The sequence below is a fragment of the Anomaloglossus baeobatrachus genome, chromosome 4, assembly GCF_048569485.1.
Source record: "Anomaloglossus baeobatrachus isolate aAnoBae1 chromosome 4, aAnoBae1.hap1, whole genome shotgun sequence".
Classification (NCBI taxonomy): Eukaryota; Metazoa; Chordata; class Amphibia; order Anura; family Aromobatidae; genus Anomaloglossus; species Anomaloglossus baeobatrachus.
This window is the reverse complement of record NC_134356.1, coordinates 437,591,085-437,604,257: the sequence shown is the minus strand read 5'-3', so window position 1 is coordinate 437,604,257 and position 13,173 is coordinate 437,591,085. Positions and strand designations below refer to the sequence as shown.

Sequence of the window (13,173 nt, the reverse complement as noted above, 5' to 3'; positions counted from 1 at the left end):
AGCCTAACAAGAAGGGTAGCAGAGGCTATAACTGAGCACACAGCAGGTCCATACCTGAGTCTGTCTGTGTTGATCAGAGACACCAGAGAAACCATCGGGTGGAGTGTCAGTATCTGCAATGTGAACAAAGCCTGGTGCCGCCATGACAGTGGATGAAATTCGTGCAAAACTCCATATGACAGATTTTTGTTACATGGCAAAAACCTGTCATTTTAACAGGAGTGTGTAGACTTTTTATATCCATTCTATTTGTGCTGCTTTTTACTTGCTAACAGACTACTGCTTACATCCATACTATTAGATTAGACAGCTTTTCCAGCATTTATGAAAGCACACTCCATAAGTACAAACATTATTTTCCCTCTCAAACATTATATATCTTGGCTGCATCCTGTGAAAATGAAAACCACATAAGGTATTAGCTGATATATTTTTTACAACAAACCGGGTACAGTAATGTGGCACCATCATGCACAGAAAGTAATGGATGATTATGGTGCTTTTAAAAGGGTGGTAGAATAGGAGGTTTGGGTAGACTTGTTTACACTCTGCAGACTGGGGTCATAGTTGAGAGAAGACGTGGTGGTCTGTTATGACGGAGAGTAAAAGAGAAAGCAAATTACTTATATGGGCAGCAGAGCACCTGTGAGCAACTGCTACCTACAATTATACAGTCACAGATTTTATCATCCAATTATGGCTTTTCCACAAAATATGCCATATATTTATGATGGATGCATCTATATGTATGGCCTAATACATAACAAAAAATGTAAGAGATGGGAGTATCTCTTTAATACGAAAGAGATATTATAAAGTTGAATATATTGTGTAAAGTACAGGAGCATATTCATCATGATGCCTATCCTACAGTAATGTGATCTTTTTAGGTGCCAATATATTGTGCCAATGGTGGTTATTAAGGATGAGTAAACTATGTTACTTCCATCACAGGCCCGTAGCACTAAAGGGCCATTTACACGCTGCGACATCTCTAACGATATATCGTCGGGGTCACGGTGTTTGTGACGCACATCCGGCGTCGTTAGCGACGTCACAGCATGTAACACGTATGAGCGACCTTAAACGATCGCAAAATAGGTGAAAATCGTTGGTCTGTGAGAGGTCGTTCACTTAGCAAAAATCGTTGTCTATTCAGTAGCGAGGTTGTTCATCGTTCCTGCGGCATCACACATCGCTATGTGTGACACTGCAGGAACAAGCAACAACTTCGTACCTGCAGCCGGCCGCAATGAGGAAGGAAGGAGGTGGGCGGGATGTTCGTCCCGCTCATCTCCGCCCCTCCGCTTCTATTGGACGGCTGCCGTGTGACGTCGCTGTGATGCCGCACGTACCGCCCCCTTAGAAAGGAGGCGGTTCGTCGGCCATAGCGACGTCGCAGGGAAGGTAAGTATGTGTGACGGGTGTTAGCAATGTTGTGCGCCACGGGAAGCAATTTGCCCGTGACGCACAACCGACGGGGGCGGGTACGCTCGCTAGCGATATCGGTACCGATATCTCAACGTGTAAAGTACCCTTTACTGCCCTGAACGTCTCATTCCCATTGACTTGTATGGGATTTGTTGTGTGGGGTTAAGTTCGTCATCAACCTCGCTCACCGATCCCGATATTTTTTTTTCCCTATGCTGGTTCGGCAAACCCAAATATCCACGGGTTCGCTCATCACTAGTGGTTATATCTCATAAAAGCAACTTATTGAACAAGCTTTAGCAGGACAACCATTTTGAAAGTAAGATCAAGGATCAACTGGGGTGTGTTTTTACAATTCACAGGAAAGAGAAGATTACATGCAGAAGGGGCTGTTATCTGCGATATTGGTTGTGTACAACAGTCAGAAGAAATTACTGCTGTGAGAGTTGTTGATAAACTATTTTAATCATCAGTATTTTTAGATAATAAAATAAATCATTAAAATATTTTAGATAATATATGACGTTCATTTACAGATGATGTCAGTGATACAGAAGCTGCCCCCAGTAGTTGGAATCGCAGCTAAGTGACAATTCATTACCTTATTAAACAAAGTGACCCAATACAGGGAAGTGGGAATCACTAAGGGTTCTTCCCGCTCGCTGACACAGCTTTGGACTTTGGTGCTACTTGATATGTTCTTCTTTCCTCAACATAAGGCTAAGGAAATAAGTAACTGAAAAGTCTTGACATACAGTGAAGAGCTCCCGAAGGACAAAAGAAAGCAAAACGTGTAAGTAAATATTTTTGCTAATGCATCTTCTTTAACCCTCAAGAATTCACCTGTTTGGCAAAGGCAGCAATGCTCGTCTGATGGCGTGCATCTAAATATCTAACATTACCATTAGGATTCAATTGCATTTGTTGAGTTGGGGCTATTCAGTAACAAGATTTACTTATTTATCACAGCATTTTTCAGTGAGAGATATTGACAGATCACAGTGCAGAACCTTTCAACGAGCCTGTTTTATTTTAGACACTATAGACTTGCTTACTAAATGCCAAAATAGTAGATATTAATGCAGTACTGTAATGGTGTGCATTGTTCCAAGATTAGATGCCAAAACTCTATGTGCATGTTCTTGCCCCGATTGATTGAATAGGCAAACAGGAAAATGTTATGGCTTGTTATTTTAATGATCTTACACTGTTGTTCCCCATGTTTCTGGAATTCCTAGAATGAATATTTTCTACTATGTCTGACGTTATACATTGTGACATGAGTTAAGATAATATTATGTTACAGAAAGTTTTCTTATGATGTCAGAGCAAATTAGCTATGCACCATGACAGAGGCATAGCTGAGGTTCACCTCGGGGGTGGAGGTGGGAATAGCGGGACGTTTAAGTGGTCCTAACCAGGTAACCATGTTTACAACTACGATGACACACTCTAAGGGGTACTTTGCACACTACGACATCGCAGCTGCGATGTCGGTGGTGTCAAATCGAAAGTGACGCACATCCGGTGTCGCTGTCGATATCGTAGTGTGTAAAGCGTTTTTGATACGATTAACGAGCACAAAAGCGTCGGAATCGTATCATCGGTGTAGTGTCCGACATTTTCATAATTGCGCGGCAGCGACGGTACGATGTTGTTCCTCGTTCCCCTGCGGCAGCACACATCGCTGTGTGAGAAGCCGCAGGAGCGAGGAACATCTACCTGCGTCACCGCGGCTCATGCCGGCTATGCGGAAGGACAGATGTGGGCGGGATGTTTACGTCCCGCTCATCTCCGCCCCTCCGCTTCTATTGGCCGCCTGCCGTGTGACGTCTCTGTGACGCCGCACGCCCCGCCCCCTTAGGAAGGAGGCGGGTCGCTGGCCAGAGCGACGTCGCAGGGCAGGTGAGTGCATGTGAAGCTGCCGTAGCGATAATGTTCGCTACGGCAGCGATCACAAGATATCGCTGCTGCGACGGGGGCGGGTACTATCGCGCTCGGCATCGCAAGCATCGGCTTGCGATGTCGTAGTGTGCAAAGTACCCCTAAGGCCCAGTGCCCACACTGTGTAGTTTTGACCCGTATTTCAGAAATCTGCAGCAAAATCTGCATGTCCATTGTGAAGCCAGCAAAGTCTATGACAATTTAAAAGTGCTGTGCCCACGTTGCTTATTTTTCCCTTGCATGTTTGGTGCAGATTTGGTGCAGAAAAAAAGAAATCTGCACCAAGTACGCAAGGGAAAAATACTCAACGTGGGCACGGCACTTCTGAATTCTCATAGACTTTACTGGCTTCACAATGGACATGCAGATTTTGCTGCAGATTTCTGAAAATCTGCGTCAAAATACGCAGCGTGGGCACACGGCCTAATTGTGGGTGTAGGTGAGCCTCAGCAGATGATCATACAACACTGTTACTGAAATGAAATCACTATACAATGACCAACACTGATATTACTGTCATATGGTGACCATATAGTGGTGCACACCAGTCCTGCAGAACATACAATTGATTACAGTGCAGTTATAGATAGTCACTTACAGGTTCTTTTTGGTGACATTGTTCATTTTTCCCGTCTCTTTCATTTTGCCCAGTCAGACATGACAACTTCTTCCAGCCACCACTCGTCTGCAGAGCTTACAACAAAGATACTTTTGACTTCTCATATTTCCAGCTGGTCCTCATCTATTTTCAACCTACAAAAACTCCTCATCCTACAGCTATCCCAATGCTGAGCTGCTGCCATATGTGGCCCTATTATTATACCTGCTGTGTAGCACCGAAACAGTATTCCTCTTAGTGCACCACATAACAATGCTACCATTGTGCTACCATAGTAAAATACCTCCTTTATATGCCCTCATTAGCCCCTTCACATTGTATGATGACTCCAAGTAGCCCCTCCACTGTATGATGGCCCCCAGTATCACCTCCACATTACTGTATGTGATGGCACCCAGTAGCTCTCCATTTTGTATGATGGCTCAGAGTAGTACCATCACATTGTATGATGGCCTCCAGTAGCCCTTCCATGTTGTACGATGGCCTTCAGTAGCACCTCCATATTGTATGATGGCTCCCAGTAGCTCATACACAATGTTTGATGGCTCCCAGTAGCCCTCCACATTGCATGATGGCCCCCAGTAGCCCTTCATATTGTATGATGATCCCCAGTATCATAAACATTGTATGATGGCCACAGTAATCTCCCACATTATATGATGGCCTCCAATAGCCATCCCACATTGTATAGTGGCTCCCAGTAGCCTCTCCACACTGTATGATTGTCCCCAGTAGTCCTTACAAGTGCTATTAAAATAAAAATCATCATATACTCACCTAAAGGCCCCGTTACACGCAACAACATGGCTAGCGAGATGTTGTTGGGGGTCACGGAATTCGTGACGCACATCCGGCCTCGTTAGCGATGTCGTTGCGTGTGACACGTACGAGCGACCGCTAATGATGCAAAATACTTACCAAATTGTTGATTGTTGACACGTCATCCATTTCCCAAATGTCGTTGTAAGTTTAGGACGCAGGTTGTTCGTCGCTCCTGAGGCAGTACACATCGCTATGTGTGACACCCCAGGAACGACTAACACTGTACCTGCGTCCTCCGGCAACGAGGTGGGCGTGACTTTCATGCGGCTGCTCTCTGCCCCTCCGCTTCTATTGGATGCCTGCCGTGTGACGTCGCTGTGATGCCGCAGGAACCGCCCCCTTAGAAAAGAGGCAGTTTGCCGCCCACAGCGACGTCGCTAGGAAGGTAAGTATGTGTGACGGGTAAAAGCGATATTGTGCACCGCGGGCAGTGATTTGCCCGTGACGCACAAACAGCGGGGCGGGTGCTTTCACGACTGACATCGCTAGCGATGTTGCTGCGTGTAAAGCCCCCTTTACTCCACGTCCTGACTAATTTTCTGGCACACAGCAGCAAGTCAGACCAACACAGTGATATCATTGCCCCCAATAGCCCCTCCATGTTTTATGATAGTCCTAAGTAGCCCCTTCACATTGTATGATAGCCCCCAGTAGCCAATTCACCTTGTATGATGGCCCCTCTGACAGTGGGATTTAACATGCACCGGCGGAGAAGCGTATCAAACTCTTCTGCCATTGGCATTGCGGAATTGCACTTTTTTGCAATTTTAGCTAACTTGGAATTTTTTCTCACTATCTAGTATGGCAGAATGAATGGTATCATAAAAAATTACGACATGTCCTGCAAAAAATAAGCTTTCATATGGCTATATTGACGGCAAAAAAAAGAAGTGAATCTGTTTTTCTGGTTAAATCTATCATGCAACATTGCTTTATTTTGGGGGACCTGTCCGTTCTGATGGGGGTGGGGGGAGACAGAAAAGTGATAGTAAATAAAAATATAAGACTTTTCTCAAATATGTCATTAGCAAATCAAATTATTTTCTTCAGTATTAGGCTACATGCGCACACTGCGTTTTTTTATCGCGTTTTTGTAGCATTTTTGCCAGTTTTGTTGTCAGAACTTTCTCACTTTTGACTTCCCAGCAAAGTCTATGAGAAGTCAGATTTGCTATGCGCACGTTGCAGTTTATTTGTCAACAGTTTTTTTTTTACAAAATTTTGTGACAAAAAAGATGCAGCATGTTCATTCTTCTTGCATTTTTGTCAACATTTGTCACAAATTGAAATCAATGAGGGGATGAAAAACGCATGACAAAACACATGGTTACAAATTGTTTGCGTTTTGCATTTGTTTTACCTGCGGTTTTGTCAACAAAAACGCAGCTCATGAACTTAGTTCCAGAATGACAAAATCAATGCTGGAGTAAATTTGGGGTGTCGGTGTCTCCCTCTCTCTCTGTCTCTCTCCAAGCACTCACCGATCACCAGCGCATCGCGGCTGTCACACTGCTCCCCCAACTTCTCATTCTTTTTCCTAACCCGATCATTAGCCTCATTACATATTCCTTGCACCCGCTCATTAGGCTCATACATATTCAATGCTTCCCCCTCTGGGATTGGTTGCAGTCAGAAGCACCCCCATGCTGAATGACAGCTGTCTGACTGCAACAAATCACAGCCGCCGGGGGGCGTGTCTATATCGTACAGTACAATAAATAAATAATTTTAAAAAAACGGTGTGCGGTCCCCCCCAACTTTAATACACAGCCAAGATAAAGCCTCACAACTGAGGGTTGGTATTCTCAGGCTGGGGATACCCACTTTATTTGGAGCTCCCCCCAGCCTAAAAATATCAGCCAGCAGCCGCCTGGAATTGCCGCACACATTAAATGCGACAGTCTTTACCTGGCTCTTCCCGATTACCCTGATGCGGTGGCAATTGGGGTAATAAGGAGATAATGGCAGCCCATAGCTGCCACTAAGTCATAGTTACATAGTTACTTAGGTTGAAAAAAGACCTAGGTCCATCTAGTTCAACCTTCCTCCACCAGTTCTACATTTAGTCACTAAGTCATTTATAACCAACAATGTTTTGTGTACTGAGGAAATCATCCAGCCCTTTTTTAAAAGCGGTTATAGTATCTGCCATTACTACCTCTTGTGGTAGGGCATTCCACAGTCTGACTGCTCTAACTGTAAAGAACCCTTTCCTATTTAGCTGTTGGAATCGCTTTTCTTCCACTCGCAGTGAGTGCCCCCTGGTCCTTAGTACTGTCTTTGGAAGAAATAAGTCATGTGCCAGTCCTTTATATTGACCACACATGTATTTATACATATAAATGAGATCTCCTCTGAGACGTCTTTTTTCTAAGCTAAACATATCTAACTTTTTCAACCTGTCATCATATGGGAGGCCTTCCATTCCTTGTAATAGTCTAGTTGCCCGCCTTTGAACTGACTCTAACTTCTGAATGTCCTTTTTAAAATGTGGAGCCCAAAACTGGATCCTGTATTCCAGATGTGGCCTTACAAGTGATTTATAGAGGGGTAACAATACGTTGGGATCACTGGATCTAATCTCTCTTTTTATACACCCTAAAATCTTATTTGCTTTAGCAGCTGCTGCTTGACATTGAGTGCTGCTGCTCAGCTTATTTGTAATGAGAATACCCAAGTCCTTCTCCTGTTCTGTAGTCCCGAGTTTACTTCCATTTAATGTATACGCAGCTATAGGATTACTCCGTCCTAGGTGCATTACTTTACATTTATCAAAATTAAATCTCATTTGCCAAGTATCTGCCCATTCTGACATCTTATCCAGATCTTTTTGTAATATTGTACTATCCAGGTCAGTTTTTAATATCCTACATAGTTTGGTGTCATCGGCAAAGACTGACACTGTACTAACAATCCCATCCACAAGGTCATTAATAAAGAGATTAAAAAGAATCGGTCCAAGCACAGATCCCTGCGGCACCCCACTGCTGACTATAGCCCATTTAGAGAATGTACCATTTATGACTACTCTTTGTTTCCTATCTTTTAGCCAATTCCTTACCCAGTTGCATATTGTGTCCCCTAGTTCTTGCTTTTGGAGCTTTAGTATAAGGCTATTGTGTGGTACAGTATCAAATGCCTTTGCAAAGTCCAAATAAATCACATCAGCTGCATTACCAATATCCAGGTTTGAACTTACCCCCTCATAGAACCCCAACAGGTTGGTTAGACACGACTTATCTTTCATGAATCCATGCTGTTTGTCAGTTATCATATTATTTTCTGCAATATATTTTTGCATGTCATCCCTTAAAATGCCCTCAAAAACTTTGCATACTACTGATGTCAGGCTTACTGGACGGTAGTTGCCTGGATCTACCCTCTTACCTTTCTTAAATATCGGTACCACATCAGCAATCCTCCAATCCTGAGGCACCAACCCTGTTACAAGTGAGTCTAAAAAGATGAGATACAGCGGTCTGTCGATTACGGAGCTCAATTCCCTCAATATTCGTGGATGAATGCCATCTGGCCCTGGGGATTTGTCAATGTTTAATTTACTCAGACATAGGCGTACTTCATCTTGTGTTAAATTAATTATATCGGGTGGTGAACTTTGATTTTTCACTTGTTGAATGATCCCTGGTACAGTCAGTTCCTTGGTGAATACAGATGAGAAATGCCTATTTAATATCTCAGTCTTTTGTTTCCCTCTATAACTAACTTGTTATTATATTTTAAGGGGCCGATACTATCCTTTGTTTTCCTTTTGGCATTAATGTATTTATAAAAGATTTTGGGATTTATTTTAATGTCATTGGCGATTTTTGTTTCAGTAGCTAATTTTGCTTGTTTGATTTCTTTTTTACATTTCCTATTGATATCTTTATACTCCTGCAATGCTATTTCTGTATTCTCAGCCTTTAAGATTTTAAATGCCCTTTGTTTTTGTTTTATTATACTTTGTACAGTCTTATTTATCCATAGTGGTTTCTTTTTATTCCTGGACATTTTATTACCAGAGGGTATACGTTTTTTACAGGACTCTAGTAGTATATCCTTAAACTTACCCCATTTATGTTCGGTATCCCCAGTTATTATGACTTTGTCCCAATCTACACATTTAAGCTCTTCCCTTAATTTGTTGAAATCATCTTTCCTAAAATTCCAGGTTTTAGCATTCCCCCTTTGAAATGTTCTATTGAATATTACGTTGAAGCTTACCATATTATGATTGCTGGTGCCCAAGTGCTCCCGGACCTGTAGATCTGAAATTGTATCCGGTCTATTTGACAGGACCAGATCTAGCAAATTATCTCCCCTGGTCGGTTCACCTACCATCTGAGAGAGGAAATGGTCTTGAATAGTAGATAAGAACTTACAGCTTTTAGCAGAACCAGAAGATTCTATGTCCCACTGAATGTCTGGATAGTTGAAATCCCCCATAATAAGAACCCGATTATTATTAGCTGCCTTTTCAATTTGTTCCAGCATTTCACCCTCTATTTGTTGAGGTATGTTAGGAGGCTTATAGCAAACTCCAATTAGCATTTTTCCATTATTCCCCTCCCCATGTACATTTACCCATACTGACTCTACATTGTTGCTGTTCCCCTCAATGTCATCATAGAACACAGGTTTTAGGTTAGATTTAATAAATATACACACCCCACCACCTTTTTGGCCTTTCCTGTCCTTCCTAAATGTACTATAACCCTGTATGTTTGTCACCCAGTCATGGCTTTCATCCAGCCAGGTTTCCGTAATGCCCACCACATCATAATCCATGGTTGACATAAGAGTCTCCAATTCATTCATTTTGTTTGCAAGACTTCTTGCATTTGCCAGTAGACATTTAATCCTATTAACACCTTTATTACTCCTAGCCTCCCTACGTTCCTTGTATGTCCCATCCCCCCCTAATCCTTCATTGACCCCTACCGTCTCACTGTCTCTATCTGCTCTATCTCTCCCCTTATTTGCTCCACTACCCTCCCTCCCCCCCGATCCTAGTTTAAAAGCTCCTCCATCTGTCTGACCATTTTCTCCCCCAGCACAGCTGCACCTTCCCCATTGAGGTGCAGCCCGTCCCTACCGTAGAGCCTGTAGCCGACTGAGAAGTCGGCCCAGTTCTCCATGAACCCGAACCCTTCCTTCTTGCACCAATTTCTAAGCCACATATTTATCTCCCTAAGCTCCCGCTGTCTTTCTAGTGACGCTCGTGGCACCGGTAGTATTTCTGAAAACACCACCTTGGAGGTCCTGGACTTCAGCTTCTCTCCTAGTTCCCTGTAATCATTTTTAAGGACCTTCCACCTGCCTCTAACTTTGTCATTAGTACCAATGTGCACCATGACCGCTGGGTTTTCCCCAGCCCCACCCAGCAATCTGTCTATCCGATGCGCAATATGCCGAACCCGAGCACCCGGCAGACAAACCCGAGCACCCGGCAGACAACCCGAGCACCCGGCAAACAGTCCTAGATTAAACGGAAAGCTGAAGGGGAAAAAGCGCAATAGGGTCTTATCCAACTTACATGCAAAAATGATAAACGAATGTGCTCACGTTATGGGGTTGTGTGTCACACAACCTGATTCAAAGCATTTAATCAGGAACAAAAGAGATGCGGAGCTCCCACTGCGCTGCCTAAGATATGACATAAATCCAAAGAAGACCTTCACTTGATCTTCTTTGGATTTATGTCATATCTTCGGCAGCGCAGTATTAGCTCCACATCTCTTTTATTCCTGATCTGCTTTGGCTTGTTAAGTGCTAGATTAGTCATGGCAGGTGTCTATCAGACACCCCCCCATTACTAATCTGTAATTGAAAGTAAATAAACACAAACACCCAAAAAATCCTTTATTTGAAATAAAAGACAAAAAGTACCCTCTTTCACCACTTTATTAACACCCCAAACACCCTCCAGGTCTGACGTAATCCACACAAAGTCCCACGATACTTCCAGCACTGCTACATCTGATGCTTACAGCGAGCGTTATAGAACAATACTGCCCGCTGTGAGCTCCATGCAGCAACTGAGATGAGTCGCACGATCAGCAGTAATGTCACTCAGGTTAGCCACAGCTGGAGTCCTCCACCTGTGACAGCAAATCACCCAAGTGACTGAAGTGAGCCGCAGGTGGAGGACTCACCTGAGTGAACTCGTGATGTCACTGCCGCGACACAAACCATACTGCATGGCCCGCAGCTTTAACGTCAGGGGTTTACCTGAGTTCATTCTGATGGCATGGCTCTGTCTACACTCACAGCCAGCAGTCATGCTCTATGGACGCTCGTTGTGACAGGACAGGGATGTAGCAAAGCTGAATCACCGTTGGACATCGTGTCGATTACATCGGATCTCCAGAGGTGTTTAGGGATTAATAAAGTGGTGAAAGAGGGGACTTTTTGAATTTTATTCCAAATAAAAGATTTTTTGGCTGTTGGTGGTTATTTACTTTCACTTACAGATTAGTGATGAGGGCTGGGTCCCATCACTAATCTAGGACTTAATGGCAGCTATGTGCTGCTTTTCATTCCTTATTAGCACAATTGCCACCGCGCCAGGGCAGTCGGGAAGAGCGGGGTCCAGCACCAGAATTAGCGCATCTTATGGATGCGCCACTTCTGGGGCAGCTGTGGGCCACTATTGTTAGGGTGGAAAGGGCCAAATAACGATGGCCCTTCCCACCCTAATAATATCAGCCCCCAGTTGTCTGCTGTACCTTGGCTGATTTTGGAAAAATGGAGGGATCATGGGGGTCAACTTTTTTTTTTTAAAATAAATCAAATACTTAAAAAAAAAGCGCTCACAATAAAATGTCCTGATGCTGATACTGGTCAATATCAGACTAAGGCGGGCTTTGCACACTACGACATTGCAGGTGCGATATCGGTGGGGTCAAATTGAAAATGACGTACTTCCGGCATCGCATGCGACATCGTAGTGTGTAAAGGTTCGATGATACGATTAACGAGCGCAAAAGCGTCGTAATCGTATCATCGGTGCAGCGTCGGCGTAATCCATAATTACGCTGACGCGACGGTCCGATGTTGTTTCTCGCTACTGCGGCAGCACACATCGCTGTTTTTGTAGCATTCGTAGGATATGCGGAAGGAAGGAGGTGGGCGGGATGTTTACATCCCGCTCATCTCCGCCCCTCCGCACCTATTGGCCGCCTGCCGTGTGACGTCGCAGTGACGCCGTACAACCCGCCCCCTTAATAAGGAGGCGGGTTGCCGGCCAGAGCGACGTTTCAGGACAGGTGAGTCCATGTGAAGCTGCCGTAGCGATAATGTTCGCTACGGCAGCTATCACAAGGATATCGCAGCTGCGACGGGGGCGGGGACTATCGCGCTCGGCATCGCAGCATCGGCTTGCGATGTCGCAGCGTGCAAAGTACCCCTAAAAAGCAGCATAGTGTGCCATGGCATGCTTGTGTGCACACATTGACAGTATGAAGATTTAAAAGGCCGGTGGCCATAAAATGGGGCCGTGGCTCACTTTGTACTTCGGTGCTGCAGACCACCAGGAATCTTGCAGCATGGGCAGATGTCCAATCTAGGCCTAATCTCAGTTATATACCAGCTTTGTAAAATCATGTTTCATTTTAGGTAAAAGAAACCAAGGCTACACCTGCAGATAGTGTTAGAATTTTATGGAAAGCATAGATTATATGTTCTCTCAGAAACTAGATCCTTGGAGATCTCCTTCATTAGATTTATCCTTGAAGACTAATAATTGTAATGTTTAACTTGAATTCTTTAAATTTTCTGTCTGGTGATGCATGGAAACTCCATGGCTATGATCCATAATTTTAATTTAAATACTTCATCCTTTTGCAAGAGGGTAGACCCATCTCACATATTCCTAGAGGTATTCATGTATGCTTTTTTATATCTTAGACTTATGTGTACCTTTTTAATTGTAAGTTTTATTCTAAATAAACCTCCTTTTTATTAAATCACATGGACTAGACTGGACCTTTTGAAAGTTTTACTTATCAAAGTCCATCTTCAACCCTAAAAGCTTCAATTAGCTCATCCTTAATAATACTAACCCAAAGCAGTATTCCACCTCCACCATGCTGGCCTCTGAGTTGAAGTGGAGGTCTGTGTCTGTTATTGATGCAGTCACGGGCCCATCCATCTAGTCTGTCACTCTCATCTCATCAGCCCATACGTATCTTGTCTTCAGAAATTTCTTGGCTTAGCCTTCATGTTTCAATATTTGTGTCTTGTTGCATGGTGGTCGGCTTTCAGCTTTATTTACCTTGTCCATGTCTCTGATCACTGAACAACTTGCATTTCTGGGCTCTCCAGGGAGGTTACAGCTCTGGAATATGACAGTACTG

The 13,173-nt window shown here is 43.8% G+C and overlaps 1 protein-coding gene across 2 annotated transcripts in view; it reads left to right on the top strand.

The window, feature by feature from the left end:
* Window positions 1–2,071: 2,071 nt before the first annotated feature.
* SLC28A1 (solute carrier family 28 member 1) overlaps window positions 2,072–13,173 on the top strand; it is a 300,208-nt gene continuing 289,106 nt past the window's right edge. Inside the window, exon 1 of one of the 2 annotated variants that reach the window (XM_075345491.1) lies at window positions 2,072–2,224. The gene's annotated coding sequence lies outside the window, so the exon portion shown is untranslated. The remainder of the gene's footprint in view (window positions 2,225–13,173) is intronic. The other variant, XM_075345490.1, reaches the window with a different exon arrangement.